The sequence below is a fragment of the Balaenoptera ricei genome, chromosome 10, assembly GCF_028023285.1.
Source record: "Balaenoptera ricei isolate mBalRic1 chromosome 10, mBalRic1.hap2, whole genome shotgun sequence".
Classification (NCBI taxonomy): domain Eukaryota; kingdom Metazoa; phylum Chordata; class Mammalia; order Artiodactyla; family Balaenopteridae; genus Balaenoptera; species Balaenoptera ricei.
This window is the reverse complement of record NC_082648.1, coordinates 26429226-26445482: the sequence shown is the minus strand read 5'-3', so window position 1 is coordinate 26445482 and position 16257 is coordinate 26429226. Positions and strand designations below refer to the sequence as shown.

At 42.7% G+C, this 16257-nt stretch overlaps 1 protein-coding gene, 1 long non-coding RNA gene and 1 pseudogene across 2 annotated transcripts in view; 2 read left to right on the top strand and 1 right to left on the bottom strand.

Annotated features, from left to right (window-relative positions):
- The window catches only part of DENND5B (DENN domain containing 5B), a 214622-nt gene extending 213197 nt beyond the window's left edge, over nt 1-1425 (top strand). Inside the window, exon 23 of the transcript XR_009505338.1 lies at nt 559-1425. The gene's annotated coding sequence lies outside the window, so the exon portion shown is untranslated. The remainder of the gene's footprint in view (nt 1-558) is intronic.
- A 4077-nt stretch (nt 1426-5502) lies between these two features.
- Nucleotides 5503-6213, bottom strand: LOC132373088 (cytochrome c oxidase subunit NDUFA4-like; annotated as a pseudogene).
- Nucleotides 6214-9690: 3477 nt separating this feature from the next.
- LOC132372471 (uncharacterized) lies at nt 9691-10337 on the top strand. Its single transcript, XR_009505196.1, has 2 exons — nt 9691-10040; nt 10133-10337. It is a non-coding gene; the product is annotated as an uncharacterized LOC132372471 (long non-coding RNA).
- Nucleotides 10338-16257: the final 5920 nt, after the last annotated feature.

Here is a 16257-nt window from a genome sequence, read left to right as displayed (position 1 = left end):
CTTTTTCCCACTGGGGGCAAGAATTTGATAGAAGAACCTAAAGCTTGCAAAAGTTTATAATTTCCCTCTAAAATTTGTTTTAAATATTTCACACATTTTGTACCTTTTGTAACACTGTGGTATTTACTTTAACATGGCTTTTTAAGAAATCATTTTAATGAACTTCTGTCACACTATATGAATGATACAGGGGAAATACTGAATTGCTCATATTTCCTTTTTTTGGCAATAAAGCACTGTAGTATGTAAATGTAAGTAAAAGAGGGATAGAGGCTATACATAACAGTCCATGTGTAGTAAATGTTGACATCTCTGAGATATTTTGAAACATGAGGCAACAGACAAGGACCTCAGATTCCCCAGGGAAATATTTATTTGACAGCATTGGAAGTGTAACTCTTAATGATGAAATAGCTTCTTTCTGCTAAGAATTATGATTTTTTCAGTAGATTTTCATTTTGAGAACTGTGAGTATTTTCTCTGTGAGGTTTACAGAAACTAGTCTATCTTTTTCACCATTCGAAAGGACAATCTGAACCGTAGCTATTTACATTTCAGTATTAACACACCTTCACTGATTGAGAATGGAGTCTTGAGATCTTCTCTACTTTTGTAAAGTGAATCAATCCTATTTCCAAGTCATCCATGTCATTTGAAGTCCGTGTTTCTTATGTAAGTATTTGTTACATTACCTTTTAGTGTAAAAGGAGACAGAAACAAATAATAAGCTACTAGGTCTCTTATTCCTATTAAAATACATTTATAAATCTCTTGAATCAAACTGATTTCCAAGCTTTTTGAAGAGGGTACCGATGGAGTGAGATCAGAGTAATCCAAGGAGAACCTCATCCTTTCAGATCTTACTAGACCTGATTGTCCTCTCAAGGACAAAATAAAGATTGGCTCCAGAAAGTTATCACATTGAGCAATTAATACCAGAGTGAAAAAAAATCATCAAAAACACTCTCCTCATTTGAAGGAATCCAGGGTATCCTTGGGTTATGTGGGAGGGAATCACGCTTGACCCAATTACCTAAATGTATTTACATGTGGCCCAGCCTTTATTCCAAACACTAGACAGATCTTGTTAAAAGTAGAGAGGTGTGGTAAGAGTTCCTGTTGTCAATCAAATGAGGGTGTTAAACTTATAAAAAGAATTCTCTATGTTACACTTGAACCATGTATAAATGTACCCTGTGTATCTTTTTTTTAAATGAGCATTTCTGCATTTAAATTATATTGTTTTCTTTGTATTGTTAACAAAATGCATCAGAACTGGATTTTTTTTCTCATCTGAGCATACTTAAAATTTAAAGAGTATTGTGATATCAAGCACTTTAACATATGTATCAGAGAAACTGATGTGGGTTTTTCAGGTTTTGGAGTACATTTAAATATGACTTTTCATGCTTCATTCTTTACAAATAAAACTGTGGGGTTGATACTTTGTTTTGCTTCATTTTTGTAGAACCTTAATACTGAGCAGTTCACAGGGCAAGTGACTCCAGAAAGTAGAGGGATAAAACCATTATGAGAGATAAAACTACATAAAACCATTATGTAGTAGAAATATAGCCTGCTGGGCAACTGGTTATCTAAAAGGGGTTAAAAAAAAAAAAAAACCCTACCTCACACCATACAGAAAGATCAATTAATTCTTGGCTTAACAACCTAAATGTAAAAGGCAAAACAAAAATTTTTGAAGAAAATGTAGAATGTATGTATGAACTGGGGAAAGGGTAGTATTTAAACAAAACACTCAAAAATAGCTTTTTAGTCCGCAGCAAAAATGAAAGGCAGAGATTCATTGATTACCCACTGTATGTTAAGCATTACTTTAGGTTATGGACATAAAGCAGTTTAAACATACACATACATCAAATTCCTGCTATCATGGAATTTATATTCTAATGGAGGAGTTACACAATAAACATGACAAATAGGTAATACATATAGTAGTTAGATAATAACAACAAGCAAAGAAGAAGGATTGAAAGTATAGCTGGGACTGCTTAGAGATGGACTGCAATTGTAAATGGGTTAGCCAGGGAAAGCCTCACTGAAAATGGAGTTGTCTTTAGCAAAAATTGGAAAAAGCATAAGAGAAACAAGTTTGCAGGAGGAACATCAAGAGCTTACTTTTGGCAGTAAGTTTGGCATGCCTGATAGACATCCAAGTAAAGATGCTGATAGACAGCTGCACATATGGATTCAGAGTTCAGGGGAAAATAATGGTGTGTTTGTCAGGGTCCAAATCAAGAGACAGAAATCACACAGCAATTTGAAGAGGGGTAGTTTAATGTATAGAACTATGTGAGAATTCTCCAGAGAAACAGAACTGACAGGATGTGTGTGTGTATGTATATGTATATATAGAGATTTATTTTAAGGAATTGGCTCACACAATTGTAGAGCCTTGGTAAATCCAAAATCTGCAGGGTAGGCTGGCGGGCTGGAGACCCAGGGAAAGAGTTGTAGTTCAAGTTCAAAGAGGGTTGACTGGCAGAATGCCTTCTTGCTCTACTAAGGCCTTCAACTGATAGGATACATTATGGAGGGTAATCTGCTTTACTCAAAGACCACCAATGTAAATGTTAGTCTTATCCAAAAAACACCTTCACAGAAACATCCAGAATAATGTTTGATAAATATCTGGGCTCCATGGCCCAGCCAAGTTGATACATAAAAGTAACCATCACAGACTACTGTAATAAGAAATTGGAATTATGGACTATTTGCTATTAAGCAATGAAAAGAACTCTAAAGAATACAAGAATAGCATATATAGGAAGCAGCCACTAACCCTAGGGCTGAGGCAAGGCAAACCTAAAAAAGCCCCCTCCCCCTTGGGCTGAGAGTCAGACTTTATTAAGAGGGCACAGCCATGGCCCACCGGATGGTAAAGAAGTTTACTGAGATGCTGCACCAGTGCCACTTGTTTGGAATCTGCTGTCAGGCACCAGGGGAACATCCATGGAGAGGTGGCATAGCCCAGAACTTGCTGGGAAACCACTGGAGAGGGTGCCAGGGAAGCCGTCCACTGGTGAATTCTATCAAAAATTTAAGGAAGAAATAATGAAAATTCTAATCAAAGTCTTCCAGAAAATGGATGAAGTATGTGTTAGTTGCTAAGGCTGCTGTAACGAAGACTGGTTGGCTTAAACCACAGAAATCTATTTTCTCACTATTCTGAAGGCTAGAAGTCTGAGATCAAGGTGTCAGCAGGATGTTTCTTCTGAGGCCTTTCCCTTGGCTTATAGATGGCCGTCTTACCTCTGTCTTTATATGGTCTTCTCTCAGTGCATGTCTGGGTCCTAATTTCTTCCTCTTATAAGGACACCAGTCATATTGGATGAGGGCCAACCCTAATGACTTCTTTTTAACTTACCTCTTTGAAGACCCTACCTCCAAATACAGTCACATTCTGAGGTACTGGGGGTTAGGACCTCAACATATGAATTCTGAGAGGACACAATTCAGCCCACAACAAGGTAATACTTCCCAACTCATCCCATGAGCCAGCATTACCCTGATACCTATAGCAGACAAAGAAATTACAAGAAAAGAAAAATACAGACCAAGAACTCTCATGAATGTAGATGTAAAAATTCTTAACAAAATATTAGTAATTCAAATCCAGTGATAAAAATGGTATGTCATGACTAATTGGGGTCTATCAAGGAGAGCAAGGTTGGTTTAGCATTCAGTCAAGCAATATAATTCACCACAGTTACAGATTAAAAAATAAAAACAATTTATATGCTCATCCCAATAAACACAAAAGTTTTTTGACAAATTCTAATGTTCATTCATGGTTTAGAAAAGAAAACCAAAAACTCAGTGGACTTCCTCACCTCAGATATACTGTGTTCATGGATCAGAAAATACTGAAAGTCATCTGCAAAAAACCTACAGCTAACATCATCCTTTATGGGGAAATGCTGAGTGCTTCCCCCATAAGATCAAGAACAAGGCATGGATATCCACTCTTAATACTTCTATTCAACATTGTACTATAGTTTCTAGTCAGTGCAATAAGACAAGAAAAAAAAGGCATAAAGTTTGAAAAGAAAGAAGTAAAACTGTCTTTATTCACAGATGACATGATGGTCCATGTAGAAAATCCTATGGAATTTACTAAAAACTTACTGATGCTAATAAGTGAGGTTATCAAGGTTGCAGGATATAGAGTCAATCTACAAAAATCAGTTGTATTTCTATATGCAATAGTATTACAAGGCAAATCTGAAATACTTGGGGATAAGTTTGACAAAAAATGTGCAAGACTTGCTCACTGAAAACTACTGAGGGAAACTAAAGAAGTCCTAAATACATGGAGAAATATAGTGTGGTCCTAGGTCAGAAGATTCAATATTATTAAGATGTCAGTTCTCCCCAAATTGATCTATAGAGTCAGTGCAATCCCATTCAAACTCCCAGCAGTCTTTTCCGTAGAACTTAACAAATTGATCCTAAAATTAATATAGAAATGCAAAAGCCCTAGAAGAGCCTAAATAACTTGGAAAAAGATAAACAAACTTGGAGGACTTACATTACCTGATTTCAATACTTACACTAAAGCTACAGTGATTAATAAATACAGTGTGGGGAAATTGAGGTAAAGTCAGACAAATAGATCAATTGAACAGAACAAAGAGTCTGGTAATAGACCCAAACATATATGGTCAATTGCTCAACAAAGTTCAAGGGTTATTAAGTGACAAAGAGGATAGTCTTTTCAGTGAATGGTCCTGGAACAATTGAATAGCTACATGTAAAAGAAATGAACTTTGATCCACACCTCCCACCATATACAAAAATCAACTCAAAATGAATCATAGATATAAATGTAAATCCTAAAATTAGAAAACTTCGAAAGAAAACACATGGTAAATGATCTTGGGTTAGGCAAAGATTTCTGAGATATGAAGAAAGGTACAGTCCTTAAAAAACATTGATCGAGACTTCCCTGGTGGTCCAGTGGTAAAGAATCTGCCTTTCAATGCAGGGGACGCCAGTTCAATCCCTGGTCGGGGAACTAAGATCCCACATGCCGCAGGGCAAGTAAGCCCGCCCGCCACAACTACTGAGCCCGTGTGCCTCAGCTAGAGAGCCCGCATGCCACAAACTACAGAGCCTACACGCTCTGGAGCTCACGTACCACAGCTACAGAGCCCACGCGCTCTTGGAGCCCACGCACCACAACTAGAGAGAGAAAACCTATAGGCCACAACTAGAGAGAAGTCCGTGCACCACAACTAGAGAGAAGCCCACGCACCACAACGAAAGATCCTGCATGCCACAATGAAGATCCCGTGTGCTGCAACTAAGACCCAATGCAGCCAAAAATTTAAAAATAATAATAATAAATAAATATTTAAAATATTGATAAATTAGACTTAACAAAAATTAAGAATGTACGTATGCTTTTTTTTTTTCAAGTTTCAGACATTTATTAATCAGTGTAAACACCAACACAATACACCAACGTGATTTCATGTATGTAGAGGGCAAATACTTCCTGGTTAAATAGAAAATTTTACAGATAACTTCTGGAAGACCTTCATTCTTTTTTTTTTTTTTTTTTTTTTTTTTTTTTAATTTTTTTTATAACTACTTTTATTTATTTATTTATTTATTTATTGGCTGTGTTGGGTCTTCGGTTCGTGCGAGGGCTTTCTCCAGTTGCGGCAAGCGGGGGCCACTCTTCATCGCGGTGCGGGGACCGCTCTTCATCGCGGTGCGCGGGCCTTTCACTATCGCGGCCCCTCCCGTTGCGGGGCACAGGCTCCAGACGCGCAGGCTCAGTAGTTGTGGCTCACGGGCCCAGCTACTCCGTGGCATGTGGGATCTTCCCAGACCAGGGCTCGAACCCGTGTCCCCTGCATTAGCAGGCAGATTCTCAACCACTGCGCCACCAGGGAAGCCCTGGAAGACCTTCATTCTAAGCAGCTTTATAGTCAAACATTTCATTTAGAAGTCTGGACCTTCTTTTTTCAGTTTGCTGTAATCCACATTCACTGAGTAGAACATATATTGATCACTGGGATTCAATTTCTTCTGGGTTCTGGGTTATTCTTTCTGTTCCAAATGACTGAGCAGTGCCAGATACAAGACATACAGTGCTGCTCCAGTACCTCCGGCTCCAATAAATACGAAGAAAGAAATCAAGTTTGTATGCTTCTTGGCCTAACCAAGGATCTAGTGGAACATATTTGTGGCAAAGGCCTTTGGCCTGAAAGGAGACGAGAACAAATCTGCGAAGCCCCAGACTAAGTAGTCTCTGCCCAAATGTACACTCTTTGTGGGACTTCTCTGGCAGTCCAGTGGTTAAGAGTCCGCACTTCCACTGCAGGGGGCACAGGTTCGATCCCTGGTTGGGGAAGTAAGATGCTGCAAGCTGTGGCCAAAAAATAATAATAATAATAACTTTGACATATACCTACCACATGATCCAGCCATTCTTTAGGTAATTAAATACTGAAGAGAAATAAAAGCATATGTATATGTCTACACAAATACTTACACATGAATGTTAATCACAGTTTTATTTGTAATAGCCAAAAACTGGAATCAACCCAATTGGCATCAACAGATGAGTGGATAAATAATTTGTGATATATCCATACAATGGAATACTATTCAGCAATAAAAAGGAGTAAGCTATTAATACATGAAGCAACATGAATGCATCTAAAAACAATTATTCTGAGTAAAAAAAGCCAGGCAAAAAATGAATGCATACTATAGGGTTCCATTTGTATAAAATCAAACCAAAAATGCAAATAATCTATAGTTACAGAAGACAAATCAGTTGCTGCTTGGAGATGGCAGCTGAGGGGAGTTTGACAGAGGCCCAAGGAAACTTTGGAAGTAACAGATATATTCATAATTTTAATTGTGGTGATAGTTTCACGAGTACATAACTCATGTCAAAACTTAGCAAAATTGCATACTTTTAAGTAAGTGAAATTTGTTGAATGTCAATAACACCTCAAGGATTTTTAAAAATCTAACTGAAAAGTTGAGAATACACACACTGTAATTAAAATGGGGTTTAAAAAAAAAAAAAGGGAAAACCCAATAACTTGATTTACCAATCATTCCCTTCTACCTCATTCTATGGGCTTCTTAGCACCATCACCTGTTTATCCACAAGCACTAAAGACATCTATGCTAAAGATCGGAAGCAGGTCAGGTAAATCTAGATAAACCCAACAAGTGCCTAGCATGAAGAACTGCAGGCACACGACTGCAGTCACAGTTATACACTCCTTCAAAGAAAACCAACTTGCATTTTTGCTTCTAGGTTTCTACCTGGCATGCTGTTGTGATTCTTTAAACTCCCTTCCTTAAAATCCTTGCATGGCTGTGTCAGTTAATCCCAAACTATTAGATCATGGTCCTACCCAAACCTAACCAAGCCCCCTTTCCCCATGCAAAGGTCTGCCCTAGACCAGTTTCCAAAACCTGAGTAAATATCCAGACTCCACCCTTTGCCCTCTGACAGGTTACTAAGACTCTGTCAAGGTAAAGCTCTTCCTTACTGTGCAAGCAATAAACAGAATGTTTGACGTTAATTCAGGAAGCCAGTATTTAACATTATTGATCGTGTATATTTCCTCTTCTGAGTTATTTTAGTAATCTTTGCCCATTCATTTTTAATGTCTGTTTTGGCTTTGATTTATAGTTTAAAAACATTTTTGAGCTATTCTTTGCTCTATACGATATCAATATTTTCTCACTTTCCTTTTAATTTTTGGTATTTTTTGTTGCACAGAAAATTTAAGTTTTCAATTGTTTAAAGTTATTATACATTCCTTAAAAAAAACAAAACAAAACAAAAGCTTCTGGTGCCATACTGCCTGGGTTCAAATCTCTACTGCTTAACTAGCTGAAGACCCTTGTTTGTCACTTAAGTCTCTGGGAACCTGGTTTCCTCATCTGTCTCCCCACAGGAATGTAAGTTCCACAGAGGAGGCATTTTTGACTGTTTTGTTAACTGCTGTAGCCCCAGCTCTGGGAACAGTGCCTGATACATAGTGCTCAGTAAATATTTATTAAATGAATGAATCTACAAAGCCAGAACAATAATCTTATTTACCTCATAAGGCTGTTATAAGAATGAACTAATCCTTGTAAATTTTAGTCTAGAACAATGTCTGGCGCACAGTAAGAGCACAAGAAATGTTAGCTCCCCCAACCCCCAATCCCAGAATCCTGCCTCTTTGTGAAGTCTTACCTGAATACCCCTCCCCCACCTTCCATTCTCCCTTTTCCACTCCCACCAGATTTGCCCACTGTCCCCGCCTTAGCAACACCCGCTTGTCACTTGAAATTGTTAACCTATGGGCAGCTGTAAGCCCCTCTGAGAATCCAAGGAGAGCTATGAACACTCTCCCCAGAAAAATGCACCTGTGCACATACACACCTGTACAATTTCAAGGAGCTCATAGGACCCTGACACTAAACCTCCTTTTTAGATTCCTGAATTAAGTAGCCCTTAATGTCAAAACTCCTTATTGCTTTGTAGCAGCGAACCTCAACAGGTCACAGGAAATTTCTCAGAGCAGATCTTAACTGCAAGGATCAAAGTCCAAACTGGGTGTCAAGATCTGAGCTCCTCTGAGTTGCAAATTTCTCTCTCCCTTTGAGGAAAGGACGAGGATTGTTCCTTCCTGACGGCCCCTTCAGAGCTGACCCTTCACCCTGACCTGACAGGGAAGGGCGCTGTGGAGGACGAGGGCTGGAGGAAGGGGGCTCTAAATGGAAACAGGAGGCCCCAGTAGATTCTAAGACCATCCGTAAACTTAGGCAACCCTGTTTATTTATTTCAGTCTCCCAGTTGGTAATCAATAAACCCTTACCACCATAATGACCCGAGTTCCTGTCTTCTGCAGCAGGAAAGAGGGGGTAAAATGGGAGACTGTCCCACTGCCTTTTCAGGAAAAGAGGAAGACTGGCCAGTATGCAGGTGAAGAGCCCTGGACCTGGGGACTAGCCAAGCGACTTCCTGTAAGTTTTGTAACCTTCCTAAGCCTATGTTTTGCGCTAAGAAGAACAGGAACAGCAGAATGAACCTCATACTTTTGTTGTGAGGTAACTCAATTGACTACACACTGTTTTGAACCTGGAAGCACCCAATAATTATTAGCTGTTATTTATTACTATGAAATAGCAACTCGAAGGAAGGGCGTTGCCTGCTTACCAACGCGGTGGGCCTGGAGTCGGCCCAGGGGAAGGAGGGCAGCGTGTAGGGAACTGGCCTGGGGCCGAGCCTGTGCCACTGCCCGGCCTCCCCACCAGCCACAGGCCCGTCAGCTTCTGTACTGTTGCCCTCCTTCTAGCTACACGGCCCCTTGCCTTTTCCCTGTCCTGGAACTCCCCGGACAGAGGTGCGCAGATCCTCAAGGGGTTCACCACCTCCCCCTCCCTCTAGCCGCGGCGTAAGACTCCCTCATCTACGGATGTTTCTGTCACAGAGTCAGAGATTATTGGACTCCGAGAACCTGAAAGATGGGTCCAGCCCTTTCTTTCTTTATTCTGATTAGAAACAGTCCAGAGGTGACGTGATTTGCCCAAAGTCGGCAACTTCCTGGAATTAGAAACCAATCGGAAGACTTCCATGTGGGTGTTCTTTCTGCTATTATCAGGTTACCTCTGAGCCTTAGGATCTGCTTTTGAAAAGGAATGAAGAGGTCGTCTAGGGAGAGCCACTGGAGGAAAAAATATTCGGATTTGGTAACTGCTTATGGCAGGGGATGAGAGAGTGAGGGGTGATACAGTGTGTACCCTGCTTCCCCTCAAAAAGCACAATGTGAACGATCTTAGACTTGTTTTACGAGATTAGGAATTTTAGTGAGTGCATCTTCCGGCGGGGGCGGCTAGGAACTTTCCTGTTTTGTTTACCCAGGCAAGTGCCTAATGCAAAGTAGGTACCTAATAAACATTTGCCACCTGGACGACCGCAAGGCTGGATGCGCCCCATGCACCATAGAGATGCAGGAGGATTTGTGGAAATAGCCCCACCTGGGAGGCACGTAAGTCCTTTCCAGTTTTTCTCAATTATGGCTTTGCCGTGCATATTCTTTGTTCCTAAATCCTTGACTGCATCTCTTGATTATTTCCTTAGGATATTTTCCTAAAAGTGGGATTACTGTGAAGAGTACGCCCACATTTACCCTTCAGTACAGTACAGAAGGCTCTCGATTCTGAACCCCTCCAGCGATGCAAGAATGAGTCAGCTTCCCAGCACGCTGGCTCAAACTGGGTATTATCAAACTTCATTTTAATTTTTTTTGCCATCTTGATAGAACAAGAATAATATTTTATTTGCATTTCTTTGTGGACTAATAAGTTTGGGATTCAACTGATTTTAAAGAAACATTCTAAGGAGCCCAGAGAAATCCTGTGTGGGGTAGGAGACCAGTGAAACTAGGCACATTCTGCCCAGTGAGGGTAAACCTAAGGGCACCTATTGTTTGGAGCAATTTGACCTGAAGATGTAAACATCTGAGCCTTTCTAGAGAGGCTTCCACTGAACCAGGGAGGGGGAGCTGTGATTTCCTAGCCTCCCTCTGTTTGTTACTTTCATTTCCTGATGAGGAGTTAATGGTATAAAACAAATGAAAAACCAGTATAAGGTTTTTCATTAAGGACAGCAAGAGAAAGTAGAAATGGGAAAACTATTTCAACTTAAAGTCCTGGAGAAAGGGGAGGGATGAGCGGTGAACTTTGAAATATATTTCCAGAGGAAGGGAGGTAAGTCCCTGAGGGTCTGCTGCCAGCCTGGAGGGGCCCGAGGGGGACTCTGGAGACTTTGTATGTGACAGGCTGCTGTTTGGTTGTGGAGCTTACAAGGCCAGGGGTCCCCGAGGACCCGGAAAGGGCTTTTAATGGACTTCTGAGGCTCCCAGGTAAACTGCCAAGGGGCAAAGGAAAGCGGTAAGGACGTGGAGGCCGGGGTGCAGCCCAGGCTGGTCCAGGAGTGCCGAGAAGAGAGCTTCGGGGTTTTCCCAGAGAAGAGGCAACTGTGAGCTGGGGGGCTTTTCTTGGTTTATGAAACCATGAGGACTTCCCACTCAGTCAGAGCCAGGAACTGGTCCCCAGCTCTTCAGATATCCACTGGGTTCTTTTACAAACCACACCAAGGAGGATAACTATTTTAGAAATGTTTACAGACAGTTTTATTTACTAGCCTAGCTCTCATTTACTCTCAACTAAATTTATAGTCCTAATTGCCGTCATTAGCATTTTCTTGATAATAAACATACAAGATGTGTTTTTGAGTTGTTGTTTTTTAACTTCGTGGGGGAGTTTATTTTCTTGATTGCTTTAAATTTCCTATTAAAGCCTTAAATTTAACAATCAGCCTCTCACAGCTCAGCAAACTATGAATTTTTCTGTCACTTTAATTCTTCTGAAAGGGCTTAAGCCAAATATCAAGCAGTAGTTCTTAGAGGTTTAAATAAGTGATTTCAAAGCCTGTCACACTTCAAAAATCACTTGGCTGCTTTAAAAAAAATGTCAGTTGCCCCTGCCTCCATTTTGGGAGACTAATTTTATAGGGTTGGGACATACACTGGAACTTGTATTTTTGAAAAGCCTCCTGGGTGATTTTTTCAAGTTGCCGCTACAAAGACCAACTTTGGGGAACTGATGTCTAAATGCTTATCTATTTTGTTTGTCTTTTAATGGAATTTGGAAATGGCAGCTTTAACTTCTAAAATATTAAATAATACTTCGTATTTCTGGAAAACATTCCTTTTCACCTCTCTCCCCACCTGCCCCAGGCTTCAGCTCACTGGGCTCTGCAGTCCTTACTTGACACTCTTATACCCCGTGTTCTTTCTGGTTCCCGTGACTGCTGGTTTTCCTCCCTGGCAGCATATTTTGGGCTTTCTTTCGTGCATGACAATTGGCCTCTCTTCTTGTACTGTCTTTCAAAGCACTGTTGCTGCTCAGGGTGTCCCGGAACCTCTGGTGGCCGTATTATCCACTCTCACGATCGGCACCTGGGTGCTTACTGTTCTCTAATCTGCATCTCTCACTATTTCTGTGGGAAGCTCTGCAGATGCCCTCATTTCAACTGCCTACAGAGCGTCTACTCTCGGATGTCCCACGAAGCACCTCAGACCCACTGTTTCTCAAATATTGAGTTCCTAGCCATGTTTGTCCTCTGTGTTTCATATCTCAGAGAAAGGCTCTCCCAAGTTATTCAAGCCAGAAGGTTGGGGATACCAGAGACCCTGCTGAACTTGTGTTCTAGAAGGTGGCGACCGTCAGTCCAACTCCTTCGTATCTCTAGACTCCTTCAGTCACTACCTTAGTTCAAAATCCCCCAATGGCCTTCCTCTTTCTCTCTTACTCCCTCCAATCCGTTCTCCCCACAGCACCGTCATCTTTCTAAGGTCAGATCTTAAATTTTAGCCTCCAGCTTGAAGGTCTCCCTCCCTCCAGGGTAAAGTCCACCTTCACAAATCTGGGTTAAAAGGTCTTACGCCCTCTGGGCCCTGCTGGTCTCTCTAGCACACGTCTCCACCCACGGGAGCCGCTCTCCGCACAGCCACAGAGTTACAGCTGCAGCCCAACCCGCCAGACACTCCCTCCCGCCCCTCCCCTTGTGCTCAGCCAACTCCTCACTCTTCAGGTCTCAGCTTGGACACTCTGACAGGCAGCCTTTAAGATGGCCCCGCTGATCCCCGCCTCCTGGTATTCATGCCCTTGAGTGTGTTTCCTGATGTGATTCTGGAGAACAGAGTATGGCGGGAGTGACATCAGCTCCGCAAAGACTGTGGCTCCTTTCTGGGGGCCCTCCCCCCCACTCACCTGCTCTGCAGGAAGCCAGCTGCCCTGTTGCGAACACCCTGGGATGGGGCCACGTGACCAGGAACAGAGGGGAGGCCTCCAGCCAGCAGCCTGTGAGGAACTGACTCCTGTCAGCAACCGCAGGAGCGAGCTCGGAACCAGGTCCGACACCAGTTGAGCGTTCAGACAGGAGGGCAGCCTCGGCTAATGGCAAAACTGCCACCCCACGAAAGCCCTTCAGCCTGGAGGCCCCCGGCTAAGCCACACCTTGATTTCTGACCCAAAGAAACTGTGAGTTAATCACCGTCTGTTGGTTTAAGCAGCTCCACCTTTTTGTTAATTTGTTACGCAGAAATAGATAACCAGTACCACCTCTGGACCCCTGCCCCTCCTCCACACCAACTTCAGGGTCCTCCTGACTTCCGATTTCCACCAGTCATGCTCAGTACTTAGCCCTTAGTAGTAGAATTAGGGATTTGTCCAGATCTCCGCCCCCAGACTGCAGGCTCTTTGGGGAAAAGAAAGAAAAAGCCCAGGGACTTCCCTGGTGGCGCAGTGGTTAAGAATCCACCTGCCAATGCAGGGGATACGGGTTCGAGCCCTGGTCCGGGAAGATCCCACATGCCGCGGAGCAACTAGGCCCGTGAGCCACAACTACTGAGCCTGTGTGCCACAACTACTGAAGCCCCTGTGCCTGGTGGCCGTGCTCCGCAACAAGAGAAGCCACCGCAATGAGAAGCCGGCGCACCACAACGAAGAGTAGCCCCCCGCTTACCGCAACTAGAGAAAGCCCGGGCGCAGTAAGGAAGACCCAACGCAGCCAAAAATAAATAAATAAATAAAGTTATTAAAAAAAGAAAGAAGAAGTCCCTTTCACCTTCTCAAGACTGAATCCCACCCTGCTCTGGCCGCACCTTTGCACACCTACAGTATGACAGCAGTCGCCCCCAAGCAGAGCTGCAGCTCCAGGAAGAGGCTCAGGCATTCAGAGCCAAGCCTGCCGCCCTCCCCGACCCGGGCGCACACACCCGGCCACTGTGCGTGCACCGCCCTCTCCTCGTGGGGAGAGAGGAGTCACTCCTTGCTTCTTCACACACACCCTCAGGCTACACTTTTGCGGGGTTTCTGAATGGCAGGTGAGGAGGGAGAGCCGCTCAGTTCCTCCAGCCAACCCAACTGTTACACTGTTTGTTCCAGCACGTCGTGGGGAGTCCCTGCAAAAAGCGAAACAAAACAAAACGAAACAAAAAACCCACTAGCCCAAAGTACTCCTGCTGCTTTCATTTTCTGGTGATCCGACCCACAGGTCACTCACTATCTCAGACCTAACCCTGAGCTCGCAATACGGTTCCTGGAGCCCAGCACCTGCCTCTGCGCAGGTATCACACTGTCCTTTGGGCTCCTGCTCTTGGCTAGATTGTCTTCCCGGGGGGGCCCCCCTGTTACCCTGTGCTGGCTGTACCACGAACCCCCACTGCCAATCTGCCAGCATCCCTATTGTGCCCAAGCTGGATGAATGAATGTTTGAGAGACACGCCTGGGTATGAACACATCTCTGTATATTTAAGAAAAAAAGCTTCTAAATAACACTGCACGCATGGCGTGTGCTTCTGTCCGCTGCCCCACTGGACACTCCCAGCAGTTTTCCTCTGGGCCCTTCCTCCTGCAGTGGCTTTCTGCTAGCTGCTCTCTGTGGCTAAGAAGGTTCTGCTCTAGATGTGTGGTAGTGTGATCGTGGGAAGGACATGGGTCTGAGGGCGCAGATCTGCTTTCAAATCTGAGTTCTACCATTTATGATATTTACCCTGCTCGTGTTACCGGCCACCTAGGCCTCATCCTCTGGGGCGGGGTCTGCTAATAAGCTGTTTCCCCCGTTCTGAGATTAATTTTAAAAAACCACGAATGTGACAATGCATGGCATTGTAGTAGTAAGTGTTCAATAGTTGCTTCTTGTGTGTTTTAAAATGACTTTAACAATCCTTGTAATTTTTCCTTGGAAATATATAAAGCTAAAGAAGATGGTTGATGTCTAGCCGACAAAGTGCCTCTTTAGGTTTTTGGTTTGGTTTTTTGTCAGGAGGTGGAGTAGGAGAAGGTTAAGAGGTTAGGGGACCACTGTTTCACTGGTTTTTAATCTGACTCTTCCATCTGCCGTTCGGGGCAATGCTGTAGAAAGAGCTGCTCAAATGCCTGAGGAAGGGATGTGCCTGAACCTGCCGCCGACTCCCAGGTGGTAAGGTGTTTCTCGTGTTTGTATTCAGGCCTCTGTGCCTCTGCTTTGGCCCTGTCACAGGTGAAAGGGAAATGCCCACATCACTCAGAGCACACAAAACACAGTGGCTCACGTGCTGCCTACACTGTGCCATCAGCAGCAGGTATACAGACTCGATTTCCAGATCAATAAACACTTGACTTCAAAAATTAAATGCATCCGACTTTCTTTTCATTGCCCAGAGTAGACACAGGGGGTAAGATAGCAAGTCAGTAGTCTTTTCAGATCAGTCCAGTTCATGGTCTAGTGTGTGCCAGTGCCTGACTTCATGTGTGATCAGAAGACACATCGTGTTGAGAGTTTTAGATATTTAAATCAACTGTAGAAGCTTCTATATCCACAGAAAATTCACTGTAACAATTCAACTTTCTCTCAACAATGTGAAAATTTACCATAGTGTGGTGAACCTAGGTTTAGTCAAAAACAGATCAAAATTTGAGTTCTGAAGTCTACATACGTACTTCCTTGATAACATAAACAGGAAGGAGAAGTATAACAAGATATTTTAACAGTGGGAGAGGTAATTTGGCATTTTTGTATAAAGTGAGCATTTCAAATAATACTCCAAAGGGGCATCTACTTTCAGCTAGTCTCTAGCAACTACGTCTGAACTTGCTCTCCACCAGAGCCACTTAGAGTTGTTTGCCATTTAAAATGATAAATACTAGTCATCATGTATAATCATTGGTAAGGCACTTAAAGAAAGCAAAATAAAGATGTCAGAGAAGGAGGCTGACAGGGTTTGACTGGCTGCTCAGACAGGACTGCGTGACTTTATTTAGGTCATAATGCCCAAGGTTCTCAGCTTTGAAGATCCCCAAACTCCCTATTTTGCTGTTTTGGAGGTAATCACTCAGGCTCACAGTGGGAGCTAACAGTAACTAAACTCCTAAGAGACTGATGTGTGAAACCAGCTGCCAATTTGTAGTTTCACAGTAAGAAATATAATGCCAAGAAGACCAGATGGTCAGCCCAGTCTCCCTTATGGGAATAGGTGTGAGAAGTGGGAAGGCACATGTTAAACTAGGATAATAGAAATCAGAGTCCAGGAGTTCAAGATCAGGATCTTAGAGGTCATGAAGCCCTTCACTATCATGATAAGTGAAAATTCATGTTATAAAACAGTATGTACAGTGTAACCCCAGCTTTGTTTGTTTGTTTGTTTATTTATTTATTTA